The sequence below is a fragment of the Lepidochelys olivacea genome, assembly GCF_965140295.1.
Source record: "Lepidochelys olivacea isolate rLepOli2 genome assembly, chromosome: 1".
NCBI classification, from domain to species: Eukaryota; Metazoa; Chordata; order Testudines; family Cheloniidae; genus Lepidochelys; species Lepidochelys olivacea.
This window is the reverse complement of record NC_140411.1, coordinates 211,015,197-211,036,381: the sequence shown is the minus strand read 5'-3', so window position 1 is coordinate 211,036,381 and position 21,185 is coordinate 211,015,197. Positions and strand designations below refer to the sequence as shown.

Here is a 21,185-nt window from a genome sequence, read left to right as displayed (position 1 = left end):
ACTTTACCTGTTTTATTAAGTCTACTTGGAAAGCAATTTGGTTGTTTTTAAGGCTCCAAATACCGCAGAAAGCTTTCCTCTTATGTAGTTTAAGGAAAAAAAATTTCAGTGGAATCTATTTAGTGCAGATTATCTTACTAAAAGATATCAACTCCTTCAAAATGCTTAGCTGCAGAAAATCGAGGTGAAGTTTAATTGGGACTGACCCTACAACCCTATATGTGCAAAATTCCCCAGGACATCATGGTTAGTCTTCTTGCCAGTTAAGTGTATGTAATGACACTAGGAATTGGGGTCCTGAATTTTTTATTCCTTAAATTGTTTTGGAAAGCATTTAGATGTTATACAAAATATTTACTTTGTAGCTGTGTAGATGGTACAAACCAGTGTCCTCCCACTGTGACTCTCTTTGCAGTGTTTTTCATGCCACCTTGTAATGTGATCTTGTTGGATCTTAATGTTGAGTGGTGTCAGCATAGTACTGAAATTAGGCTTGCTCTCCTTCTCTCTCTCTTCCTGCTTCTGGTAACTATGCGTCATGCATAGTCCACTCCTAGGATGATCTGTGGCTTAATTTTTTCCTTCCAGATCAGACTGGGGGGGAATGGGACTCCTTGTCAAGAGTCAGGAGGCTAATGACAAGGTTTTTTCTTTAAAACATTTTAAATGTTTAAGCCATCCACCTTGATGAGTATGATCACCAATTAAATATAGTACTAGAATATAGATTTTCATACATTGTTGGATAATCTTTGAAACATCTCTGTAGGCAGACACAGTATCATTCCAGGCATACTACTAATGCAGCAGTTCCCAAGCTTTTTACCTCACGGTCTGGGGCCAGCAGCTGGGGCCCCAGGTGCATAGCTGGCAACCAGGGCCCCGGGTGCAGGACCAGCAGCTGGAGCCAGGGCCAGCAGCAGAACTGGGTGGCCTGGTGGGAGCTGGCCTGTGGGAGCTGGCCCGGGCCCCAGGTGGCCCCCCCAAACGTTCCTCTATGCCTCCCTAGGGGCGCGCCCCATAGTTTGGGGACCTCTGTACTAATGCTATGATACACTGTTCATGTAATTACACTCTAGTGGTTTCAAACATAATCTTCTTTGTTGAATGTTGACCCTAATTTGGCCCACACAATACAAAGGCAGAGGGATAGTGTACAGTATCTCAGTATCAGTCACCTGATACGCAAATTTTAATACAGTGAGAATTTTCTTGAAGGAAATATTTGATTATTTATTATTAATATTTGTGTTCTGATAGCAACTGTAGGTTCCAGCTGAAATAAGGGCCCCACTATGTTATGTGGTGCATAAACCTTTAAGAAGAGACAGTCCCTGCCCCCAAAGAACTTACAGTCTAAAGAGACAAGACAGACAAAGCATGAGATGGGAAGCAGGGGTGCAGAAAGGTAACTTGCTTATGGTTGCATAGCAGATCAGCAGTAGAGCAAAGAATAGAACATAGGCAGTGTACTCTGTAAGCTGCTTGGCCACCCAAGAGTCAATCAAGTGCCATGCATTTGATCAGTAGAGCCGCACACATCCAGTGACTTGTGTTCAGGTGCCCCTCCACCAACTGCTCTGCAGCCTTGGAGTCCCTGGCCAGCTGCTCCTGGGACCTTCCTGCTTGCTGTCTCCATCTTTTACACACTCACACACACACACACACACACACACAGAGTGTCTCTCTCTCTCTCTGTCTCACACACACATTCTGTCTCTGTCTCCCACACACATATACACACACTGTCTATGTGTGTGTGTGTCTCTCTCTCACACACACACAGTCACACACACACACTCTCTCTCTTTCACACTCACCTCCCAACACATACTTGTGTTATTGTTGTTGTTGTTGTTTTTCTTGCTACTTCCTGCAATGCACATATATTCTCTGTAATTTTATTCTTTCAAAGTGTGTTATTTTAGTTTTTTGACTGGTCTGTGCATTTCATCATTTTATTTCTCTTTTATGCTTAAATTTAATTCTTTGAGTAGCGAATTCTAAAATGCCTAACTTGTCCTGGCTGGAGTAATTATCCATATGGTAACTTTTTAAAAATATATATTATATCTAGGTTTTTCATTTCTACTGGTGGCACACATGCACATTGCCTCCATATTGGTACACATATCAAAATTCATTCCACACATGGATGGAAAAAATTAGAGGGAACATTGCTCCTGAGTCCCAGTCCAGTGCCCTATCTATTCAGGCACTCTTGAGTCTCAAACTTTCTAACTCAATAGCATTCATTTTCCACCTGTAGCCTATGGTTTCTAAACTTTTGTTTTCCTTAATACAAGGTGTTTGTGTGTTAGTTCATTTTCTGTCAGCATTTTAAAACAATGCCTGTTCTTGGGTATTGTAATACTTTACAAATAAAACAGACACCTGTTTTCTAATTTCTGTCTGTCCTATGTTTAAAACACTTTCAGAACCAAAACACACCCTGTCTCCACTTTGAATTCATTTCGCTTCAGCTTCCAGCTATTGGATCTTGTTATGCATTGGCTAAATTAAAGAGCCCTCTATTATCAGAAATCTTCTCCCCATGTAAACACTTACAGGCAGTGATCAACGCATCTCGTAACCTTCTTGTGGATAAACTAAATAGATTGAGCTTCTTTATTCTCTCACAGTAAGGCAGATTTTCCAGAGCTTGAATTATTCTTTTCTGAACCTTTTCCAATTCGTCAGTGTCCTTTTTAAAGTGTGATCAGTTGGCTATGCCCCAAAACCACAGTCGTTTTCTCAGTCACTGCTTTCCAAAATACAATCCCCCATCCTATAAATGTGACCTATATTCTTGATTCCTAGGTGGTCTGAAGTAAATAGGATGAAATTCAATAAGGAAAAATGCAAAGTACTCCATTTAGGGAGGAACAATCAGATGCACACATACAAAATGGGAAATGACTGTCTAGGAAGGAGTACTGCAGAAAGGGATATGGGGGTCATAATGGACCATAAGCTAAATATGAGTCAACAGTGTAACACTGTTGCAGAAAAAGCAAACATCATTCAGGGATGTATTGGCAGGAGTGTTGTAAGCAAGACACGAGAAGTAATTCCTCTCTGTTCCACACTGATTAGGCCTCAGCTGGAGTATTGTGTCCAGTTCTGGGCACCACATTTCAGGAAAGATGTGGACAAATGGGAGAAAGTCCAGAGAAGAGCAACAAAAAAGATTAAAGGTCTAGAAAACATAACCTATGAGGGAAGATTGAAAAAATTGGCTTTGTTTAGTCAGGAAAAGAGAAGACTGAGCCGGGACATGATAACAGTTTTCAAGTACATAAAAGGTTGTTACAAGGAGGAGGGAGAAAAATTATTCTTCTTAACCTCTGAGGATAGTACTAGAAGCAGTGGGCTTAAATTGCAGCAAGGGAGGTTTAGGTTGGACATTAGGAAAAACGTCCTCTCAGGGTGGTTAAGCACTGGAATAAGTTGCCTAGGGAGGTTGTGGAATCTCCATCATTGGAGATTTTTAAGAGCAGGTTTGACAAACACCTGTCAGGGATGGTCGAGACCAGAGGTTCTCGAACTGTGGTCTGTGGATCACCATTGGTCCGTGAGCTCCATTCAGGTGAGCTCCATTCAGCTCCATCCAACTGCGGATAGTTCCCTCTAAGGTGCGCGTCTGGGTGGCCACACACAAGAGAATGAATGGCCACCCACCTAATTAGTGGAGCAGTGTAGGTGTGGCTTCACTAATTAGCTGCCTGGACCCTGGAGAAGATGCACATGTACGGTGAGGTGGTGGACTTGGGGGAAATAGGGGGTAGGTGGGAGGGGGCAGAAGGGTGAGAAGAGGGGGTGGGGGGAATTTGGGACATGCAGGGCTGCAGCGGCCAGAGAAAGACGCTACTTTCCCCAGCTCCAGGGCTGTGGCTGCTGGGGAGAGACCCCCCGTCCTTCCCAGCCCCAGCTCAGGGGCTGCTGCGGTGAGGGGGAGAGGGCACATCCATCACATTAGAAAGGTAAGACTACTGATATGAAAATATGAGTTGTGTGATTTTATTTGTAGAACAAACAAAGTTCATTAAGTTTTTTTTATATAGCGCTTTTATCCAAAGCCCTTTACAATAGTTAGCTAATGGTACAAACAACATTTGGAAAGTTCATTAAGTGGTCGGCTGAGACCCTCAGCAATTTTCAGTTGGTCCACGAAAAAAAAGTTTGAGAACCACTTGTCTAGATAATACTTCGTCCTGTCATGAGTGCAGGGGACTGGACTAGATGATCTCTCGAGGTCCCTTCCAGTCCTATGATTCTATGTATGGCCTTGCATTTAGCTATATTAAAACACATGCTTTTCAAGAATGCCTAGCTTATTATTTGTTTTACACTGCTCTGTAGAACTGACCTGTCTTTATGACTGTTAACAACTCTGCCAATTTTTGTGTTACCTGAAAACTTTCAGCAGTGATTTTATATTTTCTTACAGATCATTAATACTGAATAGCATTGGACCAAGATCTGATCCCTGTGGGATCTGTTGTGTTAATTTTGATGGAATTAAATAAATTCAGAGAGTCACAGTGGTCTACTTTATCCTTTCACTGTACAGCTCTAAACATTTAAACATGGTTCCAGTTTTTGAGTACAGAGTCCTCAGCTTGCTTACAATGGCAAACACACCTTTAAAAATCTTATTAAACTTTTATTAAAGTTACAAAAAAGAAGGAATAGCATTTAAAGGATTTGAAATGTAAAGTAATAAATAAGGCTTTTATTTTAAGAATGGTCCTTGTTCCCTTTCCCTTTAGATGTAGAGAGATTTTACAAGGAAAAAAACCCCAGTCTGACAGTCTTTTAGAGGATATTAAAGCCAGTAAAGATGTCCTTTTTGGGAAAAACACAACAAGATGAACACACACAAAAGGAGAGAAAAGAACTGCAAAGATATAAAATGCAGCTTCTGTCTCTGGCTCTGACTTTCACACTTGCAACCTTTCAGCTGAAGAAACACAGGCACAGCACACTGTCTTATCAGCCACTCCAAAGCCTAGAAAACTCATATCAGAATCAGTCTGTTTAAGATATTGCTTTCATTGCCTCTCTGATTACTGGCTCACAGCAATGTTGCAAAAGATGCAGTCTTGGCCAACTAAGCTAAGTTCTCATTAAACAGAAAGCAAAAAGAGAGGAAAGAGAAGAAATAAGGTGTGTGAAGGAAAAGGACACATGCGATAGGGATGGCAGCAGGAACCCAAATCTCACGTTTCAGGTGAGTTAGCTGGGGCCAGTAAAGAGGGTGATACCATGTGGGTTTCTCTCACTGGCCCGGTGTGGACAGGACATCTCTCAGGATCAGAAGGGTGAAAGTCCAATAGTGTCACAGTGGCTCCTGGAGTTCCAAGTGATAGTGGTGGGAGCCATGGTGGTGAAGATTGCTCCTTTCTCATAGACTTTAAGGTCAGAAGGGACCATTATGATTATCTAGTCTGACCTGCTGTGTGACGCAGGCCACAGAATCTCACCCACCCACTCCTGTAACAAACCCCTAACCTATGTCTGAGCTATTGAAGTCCTTAAATCATGGTTTAAAGACTTCAAGGTGCAGAGAATCCTCCAGCAAGTGACCCATGCCCCACGCCGCAGAGGAAGGCGAAAAACCCCCAGGGCCTCTGCCAATCTGCCCCGGAAGAAAATTCCTTCCTAACACCATGGTAGTCAGCTAACCCCGAGCATGTGGGCAAGACTCACCAGCCAGACACCCAGGAAAGAATTCTCTGTAGTAACTCAGCATCTAACGTGCCATCACAGGCCATTGGGCATATCTACCACTAATAGTTGAAGATCAGTTAATTGCCAAAATTAAGCTATCTCATCATATCATACCTTCCATAAACTTATCAAGCTTAGTCCTGAAGCCAGATATGTCTTTTGCCCCCACTGCTTCCCTTAGAAGGTGTTCCAGAACTTCACTCCTCTGATGGTTAGAAACCTTTGTCTAATTTCAAGTCTAAACTTCCTGATGGCCAGTTTATATCAAATTGTTCTTGTGTCCACATTGGTACTGAGCTTAAATAATTCTTCTCCCTCCGTGCTATTTATCCCACTGATATATTTATAGAGAGCAATCATATCTCCCTTCAGCCTTCTTTTGGTTAGGCTAAACAAGCCAAGCTCTTTGAGTCTCCTTTCATAAGGCATTCCTCGGATCATTCTAGTAGCCCTTCTCTGTACCTGTTTCAGTTTGAATTCATCTTTCTTAAACATGGGAGACCAGAACTCCACACAATATTCCAGATGAGGTCTCACCAGTGCCTTGTATAACAGTATTAACACCTCCTTATCTGTATTGGAAATACCTCGCCTGATGCATCCCAAGACCGCGTTAGCTTTTTTCAGGGCTATATCACATTGGTGGCTCATAGTCATCCTGTGATCATCCTGTGATCCGAGGTCCTTCTCCTCCTCTGTTACTTCCAAGTGATGTGTCCCCAGTTTATAACAAAAATTCTTGTTATTAATCCCTAAATGCATGACTTTGCACTTTTCACTATTAAATTTCATCCTATTACTATTACTCCAGTTTACAAGGTCATCCAGATCCTCCTGTATGATATCCCGGTCCTTCTCTGTATTGGCAATGCCTCCCAGCTTTGTGTCATCCGCAAATTTTATTAGTACATTCCCGCTTTTTGTGCCAAGGTCAGTAATAAAAAGATTAAATAAGATTGGTCCCAAAACAGATTCCTGAGGAACTCCACTAGTAACCTCCCTCCAGCCTGACAGTTCACCTTTGAGTGTGACCCGTTGTAGTCTCCCCTTTAACCAGTTCCTTATCCACTTTTCAATTTACATATTTATCCCCATCTTTTCCAGTTTAGCTAATAATTCCCGATGTGGAACCATATCAAATGCCTTACTGAAATCGAGGTAAATTAGATCCACTGCGTTTCCTTTATCTAAAAAATCTGTTACTTTCTCAAAGAAGGAGATCAGGTTGGTTTGACACGATCTACCTTTTGTAAAACCATGTTGTATTTTGTCCCAATTACCATTGACCTCAATGTCCTTAACTACTTTCTCCTTCAAAATTTTTTCCAAGACCTTGCATACTACAGATGTCAAGCTAACAGGCCTGTAGTTACCCGGATCACTTTTTTCCCATTTCTTAAAAATAGGAATTACGTTAGCAATTCTCCAGTCATACAGTTCAACCCCTGAGTTTACAGATTCATTACAAATTTTTGCTAATGGGCTTGCAATTTCATGTGCCAGTTCCTTTAATATTCTTGGATGAAGATTATCTAGGCCCCCCGATTTAATCCCATTAAACTGTTCAAGTTTGGCTTCTACCTCGGATGTGGTAATATCTACCTCCATTTCCTCATTCCCATTTGTCATCCTACCATTATCCCTAAGCCCCTCATTAGCCTCATTAAAGACTGAGGCAAAATATTTGTTTAGATATTGGGCCATGCCTAGATTATCCTTATCCTCTACTGCATCCTCAGTGTTTAGCAGCCCCACTTCTTCTTTCTTTGTTTTCTTCTTATTTATATGGCTATAGAACCTTTTACTATTGTTTTTAATTCCCTTTGCAAGGTCCAACTCTACATGGCTTTTGACCTTTCTCACTTTATCCCTACATGTTCTGACCTCAATAAGGTAGCTTTCCTTGCTAATCCCTCCCATTTTCCACTCCTTGTAGGCTTTCTGCTTTTTCTTAATCACCTCTCTGAGATGCTTGCTCATCCAGCTTGGTCTGCAACTCCTGCCTATGATTTTTTTCTCCTTTCTTGGGATGCCGGCTTCTGATAATTTTGCAACTTTGACTTAAAGTAATTCCAGGCCTCTTCCGCCTTTAGATCCACAAGTTTTTCAGTCCAATCCGCTTCCCTAACTAATTTCCTTAATTTTTTTTAGTTAGCCTTTTTGAAATCAAAAACCCTAGTCACAGATCTATTTTTGTTTATCCTTCCATTTAGTTTGAACTGAATTAGCTCATGATCGCTTGAACCAAGGTTGCCCCAACAACCATTTCTTCTATGAGGTCCTCACTGCTCACCAAAACCAAATCTAAAATGGCATCCCCTCTTGTCGGTTCAGCAACTACTTGGTGAAGGACTCCATCAGCTATCGCATCCAGGAAAATCTGAGCCCTATTATTATTACTAGCACTTGTCCTCCAGTCTATATCTGGGAAGTTAAAGTCTGCCACGATCACACAATTTCCATTAGTATTTACTTAATTAAAAACATTAAAGAGGTCTCTATCCAAATTGGATCCCGGCGGTCTATAGCACACCCCAAGCACTATCCCAGGGCAGGCTCTAGTAGCTTTCTTCCCCAGTGTGATTTTTGCCCAGACAGACTCTGTCTTATCCATTCCATCACTTCTTATTTCTTTGCAGTCTACCTCATCACTGATATACAATGCTACTCCACCACCTTTGCCTTTATTTCTGTCTTTCCTAAACAGCACATACCCTTCAATACCAGTACTCCAGTCATGACTACTACTCCACCATGTTTCTGTTATCCCTATAATAACTGGTTTCACTTCCTGCACCAGTAGCTCTAGTTCTTCTATTTTGTTACCTATGTTCCTTGCGTTAGTGTACAAACATCTTAATTTTTGCTGTTTGGCCTCTTTCACATTCTTTACACGATTAGGCACAGACATTCTACCGCCAGTATGACCTATTAGACTGGTATGTACACTATCTTTCTTCCTTATGTCCATTCTCCTACCCATGGCTGTATCCTTTCTTACTTTGTTTTCTTCCCTCTCAATGTTAAAATCCAGCATGGAGATTACCTGGACATCTCCCAACCATCTCCTCCAGATTCCTAGTTTAAAGCTCTCTTAACCAGTTGTGCCAGCCTCCATCCTAGAAGTCTATTTCCCTCCTTACTCAGGTGAAGTCCATCCCGAGAGAACACTCCTCTGTCCATGAATGCCTTCCAGTGGCCATACATCCAAAGCCCTCCTTGTAGCACCACTGCCTGATCCATCTGTTGAGCATCATAATTTGTCAGACCTTTGTTGCCCTTCTCTAGGAACAGGCAGAATCCCACTGAAGATCACCTGAGCCTCAATTTCCTTAAGCGTTTTCCCCAGCTTAGCATAGTCACCCTTGGTACGTTCCAGCAAGAATCTAGCCATATCATTTGTTCCCACATGAAGGACAATCAGTGGATTCTTTCCCGCTCCCATTAGGATCCTCTTCAGCCTCAGGTCCACATCCTGTATCTTAGCACCTGGCAGACAGCACACCCTTCTGTTCTCTGGATCAGCTCTTGTTACAGGCCTGTCTGTTCTTCTCAGTGAGGAGTCCCCAATCACGTAGACCTGCCTTTTCCTGGTGATGGTACGATTCTCCAGTCTATCCCCTGTTCCCTCTGGCTGCAAGTCCTCTTGATTCCTATTGTCCTTTGCAATCGTCTGCAACCCATCCCGTATCCTCCTGGGGCTCATATTTGCTATTTTTATCTCCACTGACTCTTGCCCTCTTCCTATAGGACTAGCTGCTCTTCTCTTCTTCCTTGCCCTCTCACCTTCAGTGACTACCTGCTGTGCCCCTTCTTCATTTTCCAACTCTGCAAACCTGTTCCTGAGCTCTGTTTCTCCTTCACTAGCCCGTCTTTTCCTCTGCCTGGTTTTCTTAGTCACATGCTTCCACTGTCCACTCTCCTCACCCAGTAGTCTCCCCTCAGAGTTCTTTGGTCCTGCTTCCATCTGCAAGTCTGAGTTTTCCCCTTCAGCCTCCTTATGTCTTTGTTCCATCATCCGCTCGAACCCCTTCTAAACTCAACCAGGGTTTCCACCTGTATCTCCAATCCTTGGATCTTTTCTTCATCAGCTCTATCAGGCGGCACTTCATGCAGACAAAACTCTTTTCAGGTACCCCCTCCAGGATCATGTACATGCCACAGCTTCTACATCCAGTCATCTTCATTGTGTCTTCCACTACTTGGGTCAGTACCACTGCTGCCTCTGTATCTGTCATAGCCTTCTCACCTAAGTCCTATTAGTCCGGGAAACACAAACCAGACCAAAACACCACCACCCACAGCAAAACAAACCCCCAACAAGCACCAAAACACTGCTACACCACCACACACTCCCTTCACGAGCCTTTCGGTCCACCCAGCCTCCAAAAATTTTGATCCCTCATGAAGTCTTATTTTTAAGGACTCCAAAAGGAAATGATGGGTGAAATAGTTCATCCCCTCATTATTTGGCCCACCAATGGGACCTAATTTCTGACACTTCAGTTTTGCTTCATTAGCTTCTAATTCCATTCTCCTCTTGTTTACCAGTCCTGCTCTTAACACCTTGGTACCACCTTGATACCACCTTGGGTGGTATCAGTAGACTCTTGTTTTGACTAATTCAGGTTTTCTGTCTCCCTTTTGTACCTTTTTCCATACAGTTTTATATAACACTCTGACTTTTAATTTTGTTGCTTTGGACAACTTAAGAGTACAGGCCTCTGCCTAAGAGGCCCCACTGTAACACCCGCATTGGATAATGATCCTCCATTTGTAATTGTGTTTTGTGATGGGTCAGTTAGCCAGTTTTTAATCCATTTACTATGTGCTACATAGATTTTATATATATTTTTAATCAGAAGATCATACATGTGTAAGTCAAATGCATTACTGAAGTCTATTATGTCAACACAGTTACTTTTGTCAAACTTGTGATTTAATTTTTAAAAGGTTTCAATTTTTTTTGAGAAGACCTATTTTCTATAAAGCTATGTTGATTTGCATTAGTTTGCTGCTGTTTCTAGCTCTTTACTGATTGCATCCTATCTGAGCCTTTCCATGATTTTGCTTGAAACTGATGTCAGATTAATCTGGTCTGTAGTTACCCAGTTCATCCCATTACCCTTTTTAATTTTTGGCACAATGTTAGGTTTTTTCTGGTCCGTTAGAACTTCCCCAGTATTCCAAGATTTATTAAATAGCAACATCTGTAGTTCAGAGAGCATCTCAGCGCCTTAGCCTCTTTTGATATTTTTGGGTGCAAGTTACTGGTCCTGCATGTTTAAAAATGTTTAACAGTTGCTGTTTAGCATCCTCCCAGGTTACTGTTGGAATCAAAAGTATTTCATTATTACTGTGGGCTGTGAATATGTAAACCCCATTTCTTTTTCTTATTCATGGTGGTCAGCCACAAACACTTAAAACTGTATCTGTCATTGTTACTCCCTATGGTCCCAGTCTTGCCAGTGATTCCATATGGGCAGACCCCTGTGCTTGCATGGAGACACAGGGAAGTTAAGGTGGGTCCAAATGTGCATCGGGGTCCACCCATATGGAACAGCTTTTAGGATCAGGGCCTATTTTTGTAGTCAGAAATTCTGCTAGATATAGCAGGAATATGTGTGCAAACAAATGTTCAGTAAGAATAGCTGATTGTTTTCTCTAACTACATTTTGGATGTTTTATTAAATCCATAGAATAGTTAATCAGAGTTGATCTCTAGTGCATGGACGCCAGCATATGTTTGTAAGTGGTCTGTGTCTCTGGGCATATCTACATTGCAATGTAAGCCTGGTCTCAGACTCAGGCTCAAGCCCTAGCCCCCATTCTGTCTACACACAAATCTCTTGGACTCGGGCGCAGACCCAGTGTCCTAGGACCCCATGATGGTAGAGGGTCAAAGCCCAAGTTAAGGTTGGACCCAAGGTTCAAGCCCTATCATTTTACATTGTATGTAGCCTTCCCCCACCCCACAGACTTGGGTCCTTGGAGTCCTCCAACAGTATCCCACAATGCAATGGGATGGCTTCCTTTGTCCTTTCTCTTCCAAAAATCACCAGTTAACTCCAGGGAAATGGAAGCAGCCCCCTTGTTCCAGTGCAGCAGCTTAGCGTTTAACCTTTCTATTTATTCTGACCATTGAGTTGCAAACCCACCTTAGGAGAACCTTCAGCATTTGCAATGAATGCCAACTAGAAGAAATCCAGTACACAGTGTTTTGCTTCATGGTCATGGGAGCACAGCCAGATTTTGGTTATACAGTGGATTTTAGTAAGAGTACCAGGTTTGACCATTCATAGCAGCAAATAGCAAAATGCCATCAGCATTGGAAATTTAACGGACCATGACTAACGCAGAGAACAGATTCAGTGGCTCAAGACTGAGTACTTGAAAACCAGGGACCACAACTGTATCTCTGGCAACTCACCAACATCGTGCCAGTTTTATGATGAATTTGACTGGGTGCTGGGCACTGCACCAAGCATGGAGCCACCAGCAGTGTACAATGACCTGATCAGCTGGGATGGCGTCCTGCTGGTCTGAGAAGCCAGGATGGGAATCGATGGGTACAAGCAGGCACCAAATGTGGCAAATAAAAAGACTTTGCAAACGAAATGGATCCTAGAGGAGGCTTTGGTGCAGGAGCAGCTGCAGCACATCCCGGGGCTGTGCTCGAAAGAACTTTTTGATGCCCCCACCAAAGGAACAGCCAACTGCAGGACTGGTATCAGAAATGGAAGAGGGAAAAGCTACCTAGAGGCTGGTAAGTTTCTGGCTCCATTTTTCTGTTTACTAATATAGGAACAGGAGGGGTTTCTGCTCTAAGAACCAGTGCAAAAGATATAAGCCCTGGGTAGCAGCATGTATCTGCTAATGGTGGATTGCATGCCAGCACCTTGGCATCCCCTCACTCTCCACCCACCACGTGGAATTCAAAATGGAGTCTGGGAAACACAAACAGCAAAACGAGCATGTAAAAGAGAATATTTAAGGCATGCAGTTTTGCTAGTACATTCCGGTTTGTTAGAATGAGAATCTTATATTACATTCCCCATATGTACGCTGCTTGATACCAACCCAACAGTGTAACGAGCTGCCTGAAAAGACTGAACTGTACGGGGCAGGAGGGAGGGGGAAAAAGTTCACATGTAGTCCATTTCTGTTAAATGCAGTCCAGGCTTTCTATGGGTGATGAAATCATTAGTCTCAAATATGACTGGGCTTTGAATTCAGTCCAGAAATTTGCTGTGTGGGAGGAAAGAGGGATGACAATGGAGTTCTGTGTGTTTGCATGCAGTCCTGACAGACTGTATCAGAAGCCATGGGGAGGCACTAAGCCATTTGGAAGATAATGCCGTATCCTGTTGATTCCTCAGGAATTCTGACCCAATCCCAGGTGATGATAGCTGCAGACTTTTCCTGTGGTAGGAACTCCAGATAGGTAGTCACATTTTCCAGGGCCACCTCGGTAGCTCACCAGCCCACTCCACTCGTAGATATGCTGTTCAGTTATCATACATTCAGGGATGCTGGAACAATTTTTGAGTGGGGGTGCTGATAATGGAAACCATGTCTATTACTACTTCAAGCCAGAGGGTGCGGCAGCACAGAGTCCCCTTAGTTCCAGCACCACTGCATACATTTGAATATTTCAGTGACAGCCACACCTGGTTTCCCACCAGCAGCTTGGAATAACACCTCTCTTTGCCAGTTGGGCACCACAAGAACTGTTATGGCCTCCAGAATGTGCAAAGCCTGAAGTGATAGGGAAGGTTTATGTAGCACAGCCACCAACCTCCCCCCAAACTCCATTTCACTGAAACCCTTTAAAAAAAAAGTTTTAATTTTTAATATACCATTCTTTCAGCACTTCTTTCACTGGGATTAACCCAGCTATGTCCAGGCAGCCCTCTGCGAATATACTGAAGTTCAGTTTCAAATTTTAACATTTTCTGTCCTGGAAAGTCCAAAACAATTGTTTCTGTGCTCCTGCACTGACACATTTGAGACAGTAACCCTCGGTGTCTTCTCCTATTGCAGGACCCTCGACCTCTACAGGCTTCAGAACCTCCACAGCTCGCCCTCACGGCAGAGGGCTCATCGTACCTTCACAGACCATTCCAAGAGGAAGGATTTCTGGGATGAACTTGTGATTGAAGTTCTGGACAGGGCTCAACAACCAGGTCGAGTACCAAAGGCAAAGGGACTGGTGGCAAGAGGAAAGACATGCAGGAGGCAAGTGGAAAAGGCTCAGGCCGTCTTCGCAGCTTGAGGACAGGGTAGCGGCGCAGGAGCAGGCCCTCACTCTGCAGTTCCTGGAATAGGAGGGGTGATTACGGGAGAAAGATCGAGCACAACAGAGAGAACTGTCTGAGCAGCTGCTGTCTCTAATGTCTACAAGAGTCCTGGCTCCTGCTGCACCTGCACCATGGCCCAAATCCTCTCTGCAGTACCCTGGCCTGCATTCCAGGAGCAGCTTGGACAACTCCATGGCTGGGTGGCCCATGAAATTGGGCCCTGTTAGCAGCTGGGCAGGGCATATGTACCTCATGCAGTCCTCATGCTGAACCCCTGCCCATGGATGCCTCTACCTTCTTGCCCTGGCACCAAGCGCATGGCAAATGTGGAAGAAAGGAGAAGGGATAGAGGACACACAATAGTGAGGGGAGCGTGTCTTGTACATAGTTTAACTGTTTGCACTTGTCTATGCACTTTGTTCTTGTTTACTTTTAAAGCTTTTGGTGTTGATAGTGTTTTGGAGTGCTAATGGCAGCTGGCCTGCCAGACAACGGTTTAATGTTGTACTTTTCCAATACACGTGTAAAAATAAAGGTTTTTATTTTATAAATAAATGTTATTGCCATCACGCAACACATCATAAAATGTGTATTTCAAATAGTAAAGGTAAACACATGGGCAGGGACCACTGGGAGGTTGTATGCAAAACCCATGTCTCAATACAGCTATAAATGTCAATCCATACATCAGTTATTTACATCAAGATATACCGTTCCCCTCCCCCCATTTCATAAGCAGTCATGTCATTCAAAAGCACAATGCATGGCAATCAACCCCCCTTCTCACACAAGCAATCAATGCCCACCCCCACCAAACAAGCACAGTCATAAAGGTACTATTCTCCATGTTCTGTTGGCCCATGCAAGTCCATAATGTGGGAACACAAAGCACTTATGATTTCGGTTGCCTGGCTGCATCCAGCTTCAGTTGTGATAGGTGCACTTTATGACCAATTCAGCAGCCTAAAGCTGTCATAGGGAAATGGCCCACCTCTGGTTTCAAAAAGATTTGTGAAGAGCACAGCAAACCACAGTAACGTGGACAGCACTGATGATACTTGGAATGCAAATAGGTCTGCAGACATCTCCAGCTGGAATTCAATCTGCCAAAAGCACATTCAACCACTCTGCTACACCTGCTCAGAGTGTAATTAAACCTTCTTTTGCCAGGGCCTCTGAGATCAGCGTATGTTTCATAAGAGAAGGCAAAGGCGGTACATGGGGTCCCCCAGAAAAACAGTTGGCCAGTAACTCTGTTTATGACAATGTCATGTGGTGGGAATAGTGTCCCAGGCTCTCTGTGAACATAGACTCCCAATTGGTGAAAACTTGGCATCATGAACTTTTCTAGTGCAGCCAATGCTGACATTCATAAATCTGCCATTGTGGTCCATGGGGGCCTGCATAATGATAGAGTAGTATTCTTTGTGGTTTATGTGCTTGTGCACCTTGAGGAGGGCAAACTGTGGGCACATGAGTCCCACCAGTGGCCCCAGTGCAGTTGGGAAACCCCATTCTCTTGAAGCCAGCAATTTACTTCAGGAATATCTTTTATGCCTGCCTCCTTGGGGTTCCCCACATGCCTGATTGCTTCCGAAACTTCCACAGTCAACTTTCCAACATCAGACCGGTTGGCAATGAACCTGTGACAGCCTGCAGTAGCCAGCTTCCAGGCAGTTATAGCAAGCTGCTTCCGGGCTGGCATGGCTGCCCACATGCGAGCATCTTTACCCTGAAGGGACAAGGCAAGCTGCTCCCAAAGCTCTAGAAATGTAGCTTTCTTCATACAAAAGCTCTGGACCCACTGCTAGTCATCCCAGGTCTGCATGATGATGTGATCCCACCAGCCTGTGCTTGTGGCCCTGCTCCAAAGAGCTGGTCTATGTAGGGGGAATCAGCAGCTATACCGAGTGTCAGGAGCAGCATCAGCGTGTGCCATGTCTGTGTCTTCCTCCTCCTCCTCCTGCTCTGTTATTAGCTCTGTCAGGTGCCTTTCATGGATGAGAAAACACTGCCAAACTGCTCACCTGTGTCTCATGGAAGCTCTGCCTGCATCCTGAAAAAGGAGCGAAAGCCCAAGCAAAAGAAATTATTGAAATGGTGACTCCTCCATTTTGCTGGTTTCCATTGTTGGAAGCACACAGACCAAAATTGATGACTTAGCCGGATGTTATGGCAGGCCATTCAAACTTCCTATAACGTGTTGTGGGGGAGGTCAAGTTTTCCCACACTGTACCACTAACAAAGCGATATATTTCAGGAGGGCGCTAGGAAGTGTGGAATACAGTTGGTTGAACTCAGGTCTGCATACTGTATTGTGGACACCAGAGCCCTGGTTTCAGACCTGGGTTAAAAAATTCTTAACTTAGGGTTGGCAGTTATTGTAGACAAGCCCTAGGTTCTCAAACCCAGGGACCACTGACTTGAGTCCCGTTAACCCTGGGCTTACACTGCAGTGTAGACATACCCTTTAAGACCAAGTTCCAGCTTCCAATCTACCTACTCTTTTGTAGTTCCTTATAACTTTCTCAACTCTTCCTTTAAGGGTGTTGTTTCTAACTTTGGTTTTGGAAAATTGGAGCAAAATCTCTTCATATCATTTTTGAAGTGGAAGGGGTAGAGTACAAATGCACTTTCTTTCCATAGTCCAGTTATTTTTGTGTGTGTTCACAGAACTTAAAAATGAATGGAGGAAGGAATGTGAAACTTTTGTTTTATAGTTCTCACTGAGAAAGGAAAAACAATCCAACTGATGATGGTAATTTATATTTAGCATTTTTGTAGTACTTTATGTTTGCAAAGCTGTGTACAGACATTAACCAATCCCCACAACCCCCCTGTGGCGGAGTGGGTAAAGAAAAATGAGTTCTGAGTTTTCAAAGTTAGAATGTTGGCTTGTGTGCACTGGAACTCTCCAGCTGAGTTCTCAGAGAAAAGTGAAGCTAAGGGTTATTAGAACTGGCACTGCTCCTATTTGCTGCTTAAGAACTAAAGACAAATAAGCCCTTAAGGCCATATTTAGCACTGAGCTGATTTCAGTGTTAAAGATGGCTCAGAAACTGTGGCTAAGCTAAGAGCTTAGGTGCCTTAATCATTTAGGAGTAAATTGTGGATACTGAAACACATCCCTGAGGAGGGGGTCTGCCTGTGATGAACAATATCTGTGCATCGGACATGCAAAATCTGCTCCATCATTAAAACAGAGCAGATTGTTGACCCCTTTATTTTGGCCCAGCTCTGAGGGATAGTGTAGACTGGGGAGGACCATGACTCTACTCTCTCTCTACCACTTTCTTGTCATCCTGCTTCCAATCAGGAGAACAGGGGCAAGCAGTCCCTCTACTTCCCAAATCACAGAGGGTTCAGGGACTACTTCCCAAATCAAAGGGCACTTGCACAGTCACACAGACAGCAGATGAGGCATGACCATAAGGACTTCTGACAATCTGGTCCTTAAACTACTTTAAACTCTTTAAGAGGTTTAGTTTAGGCCTTAACCTTTGAGTAGACTTTAGTCTTTAACTGAGCTTAACTTTGAGTTCACCCATACTTCACTCCCCTAACTCTCACTGGGTGGAGAAGAGAGCACCATTGCCACCTTTACATTTCCACTTGTGTCTGGCTGTGACACCCTTCTCCTTGCAGAGATTATGAAGAAAGAAAAGAGAACAGAATCTATTCTGCAGATGTCAACCCCCAGTATTTAAATACCTTCATCAGCATATCATGTACTTCACAAGAGAATCGGAACAAATTCCATGGCAACTGTTAAGTAAAGCCTCCGCTCAAATGCGATTGTAAGATCTGTAACTTGTATCATTAAGTTCTGCAACCTTGTTGCAGACTTTGTAACTTCAGTGGCAAAGAGTCCTGTGGCACCTTATAGACTAACAGACGTATTGGAGCATAAGCTTGTGTGGTTGAATATCCACTTCTTCAGATGCATGTAATGGAAATTTCCAGAGGCAGGTATAAATATGCAAGCAAGAATAGGCTAGGGATAATGAGGTTAGTTCGATCAGGGAGGATGAGGCCCTCTTCTAGCAGTTGAGGTGTTAACACCAAGGGAGGAGAAACTGCTTTTGTAGTTGGCCGGGCAGTCACAGTCTTTGTTTAATCCTGAGCTGATGGTGTCAAATTTGCAAATGAATTGAAACTCAGCAGTTTCTCTTTGAAGTCTGGTCCTGAAGTTTTTTTGCTGCAGGCTGGCTACCTTTAAATCTGCTATTGTGTGTCCAGGGAGATTGAAGTGTTCTCCTCCTACAGGTTTTTGTATATTGCCATTTCTAATATCTGATTTGTGTCCATTCATCCTTTTATGTAGGGACTGTCTGATGTACATAGCAGAGGGGCATTGCTGGCACATGATGGCGTATATTACATTGGTGGACGTGCAGGTGAATGAACCGGTGATGGTGTGGCTGATCTGGTTAGGTCCTGTGATGGTCGCTGGTGTAGATATGTGGGCAGAGTTGGCATCGAGGTTTGTTGCATGGATTTGTTCCTGAGTCAGAGTTACTATGGTGCGGTGTGTCGTTGCTGGTGAGAAAATGCTTCAGGTTGGTGGGTTGTCTGTGGACGAGGACTGGCCTGCCTCCCAAGGCCTGTGAAAGTGAGGGATCGTTGTCCAGGATGGGTTGTAGATCACTGATGATGCGTTGGAGAGGTTTTAGCTGAGGACTGTATGTGATGGCCAGTGGAGTTCTGTTGGTTTCTTTCTTGTGCTTGTCTTGCAGCAGGAGGCTTCTGGGTACACATCTGGCTCTGTTGATCTGTTTCCTTATTTCCTCATGCGGGTATTGTAGTTTTGAGAATGCTTGGCGAAGCTCTTGTAGGTGTCGGTCTCTGTCTGAGGGTTTGGAGCAAATGCGGTTGTACCTCAGCACTTGGCTGTAGACAGTGGATCATGTGGTGTGTCCGGGATGGAAGCTGGAAGCATGAAGGTAGGCACAGCGGTCGGTGGGTTTTCGGTATAGGGTGGTGTTAACGTGATCGTCACTTACTTGCACTGTGGTGTCTACGAAGTGGACCTCCCGTGCTGAGGTTGATGGTGGGTTTGAAGCTGTTGAAATAGTGGTTGAATTCTTCCAGGGTTTCTTTCCCATGGGTCCAGATGATGAAGATGTCATCAATGTAACGTAGGTAGAGAAGGGGTGTGAGTGGATGAGAGCTGAGGAAGCATTGTTCCAGGTCAGCCATAAAAATGTTGGCATATTGTGGAGCCATGCGGGTGCCCATAGCGGTGCCACTGGTCTGGAGGTGTATATTGTCACCAAATTTGAAATAATTGTGCGTGAGGATAAAGCTACAGAGCTCAGCAACCAGTTGTGCTGGTTGCTTATGCTCCAATACGTCTGCTAGTCTATAAAGTGCCACAGGACTCTTTGCCACTTTTACAGATCCAGACTAACACGGCTAACCCTCTTATACTGGTAACTTCAGTTACTGTTAGCACAGCCTTTTAAGTTTTGTAATCTTTGCAAGCTCTGTAACCTTTTCAAGTTACCACTTGTATGAACTGCCAAGCTTTGTAATATCCCATCAGGCAATCAGAGAAGGTGAACAAGGGATTGTGTGTGTGGAAGATAAGAGGGTGTGAACGAGAGAGTGTATGGGGGACTGGGCGGAGATGAAGTGCAAGGAGAAAAGAGCCCGGAGACAGGAGACAGGTGTGTCTGATATAATCTGCCCTGAGAAGGCAATCACTGAGTGGCTGTAAAGATGCATGAAAGGAACAGGGACTGGGTCTGCTTATCAGTGACGGACACAGAAGAAAAACTCAGTGTACGTGACAGGAGCACCCAGTTCCAAAATAAAAGGAAGCAGCCATGCACACAAGCTGCTGCTCCTTGACCTGCTCATCAGCCAAGATCCGTGACCATAGACGGACACACCAGATCTACCACGCTTCGGCTTCTTGGCTTCCCATGCTGTCTCCAGTAACTCTCCGCCTGTGTAAGTGTGTGGGTACATGGGGGTATGAATGCGGTAAATGTGAATATGAATGCAGTGGATAAATAAGCTCCTTCCCTTTTCTGTCTGACCTAACAGCAGCATTGTAATAAAACTAATACAAGTGTGACCCTGGGTTGGTTTTTTAGGGGAACAGAGGTAACAGCAAGAAGTGCTAAATTCTACCAAAATGCTGATTTATTCAACTACCATGAAATACCCTTGATTCCCATCTCCCCACCCCCATACAAACATCAATATGGCTCAAAATTGAAATAGTCACTTGTGTAAAATTTGTTGATATTTTTGACTGTTATTATTGAGGTTGGGTTCTTTTGCTTTGCTCTCCAGGTTGCCAAACTCAGCTCTTGTAATGCTTTCCAGACAGACAGACACATTTTTGTTAGGGAAGGGGAGAGCTTGTAATTGACTTTCTTGGCTCACCTTCTCAGCTCTCGAGGCTGTTGAACTGTTCTCCAGGCAGCCTAATCCACCAGCCTACATATCTGGGTTTCTGGTACAAGTTGGACTCCAGCTCTGGCTCCTTGACCTCTGCCGCCTGGCTCCATGGAACAGCATAGGGAATGTGCTTTATAATTGAGTCTACTCCCACTTGTGGCAAAAGTTGGAGAGCAAAAGGCAGCTACAAGTAGATTCTGGCAGAGCAGGAATACAGAAAGCTAAATGTTTGGTGGCAGGTTGCAGCAAAATACAAAATTCCACTGCCAAAGTGCTGACTTCTGTAGCATCTTGGGAAAAAGACAGATTTTGTGGTTGCAAAATCCTGAAGTATGTGAGGCCCAAGTTGAGACGAATGGGCTGTTCACATCTTTCAGAAGCTATTGTTTCTGCCTGGCTTTGGACTCAGGAAGATATTATTACATCAGTTACACACAGTTTGCCGGTTTGAGGTTTTTCTGCAACCAGAAGGGCTGGAACAATTTTATTTAATTAAAGTAGAGAATTTGGAGAACAATTCAGTGGAAAAGGGGGGATTCTGCAGTCACAAAATTACAGAAAATATGGGGTTCTGGGGTTTAATAATATGGGGTTTATATGGGGTTTAATAAATCAACTATAATAAAAACTTAAGTATCTTAAATAACCAGGGAAATTAAATACAAACACTAAAAATACCACGTAACCCACATTAACACAGTGTGGGTCTTTGTCCTGCTCTAGTGGCTGGTGCCCATAAAG

General features: G+C 43.7%; 1 protein-coding gene across 2 annotated transcripts in view; it reads left to right on the top strand.

Moving 5' to 3' along the window:
- MAN1A2 (mannosidase alpha class 1A member 2) overlaps positions 1 to 21,185 on the top strand; it is a 301,819-nt gene that overhangs the window by 251,255 nt on the left and 29,379 nt on the right. The window lies entirely within an intron of this gene.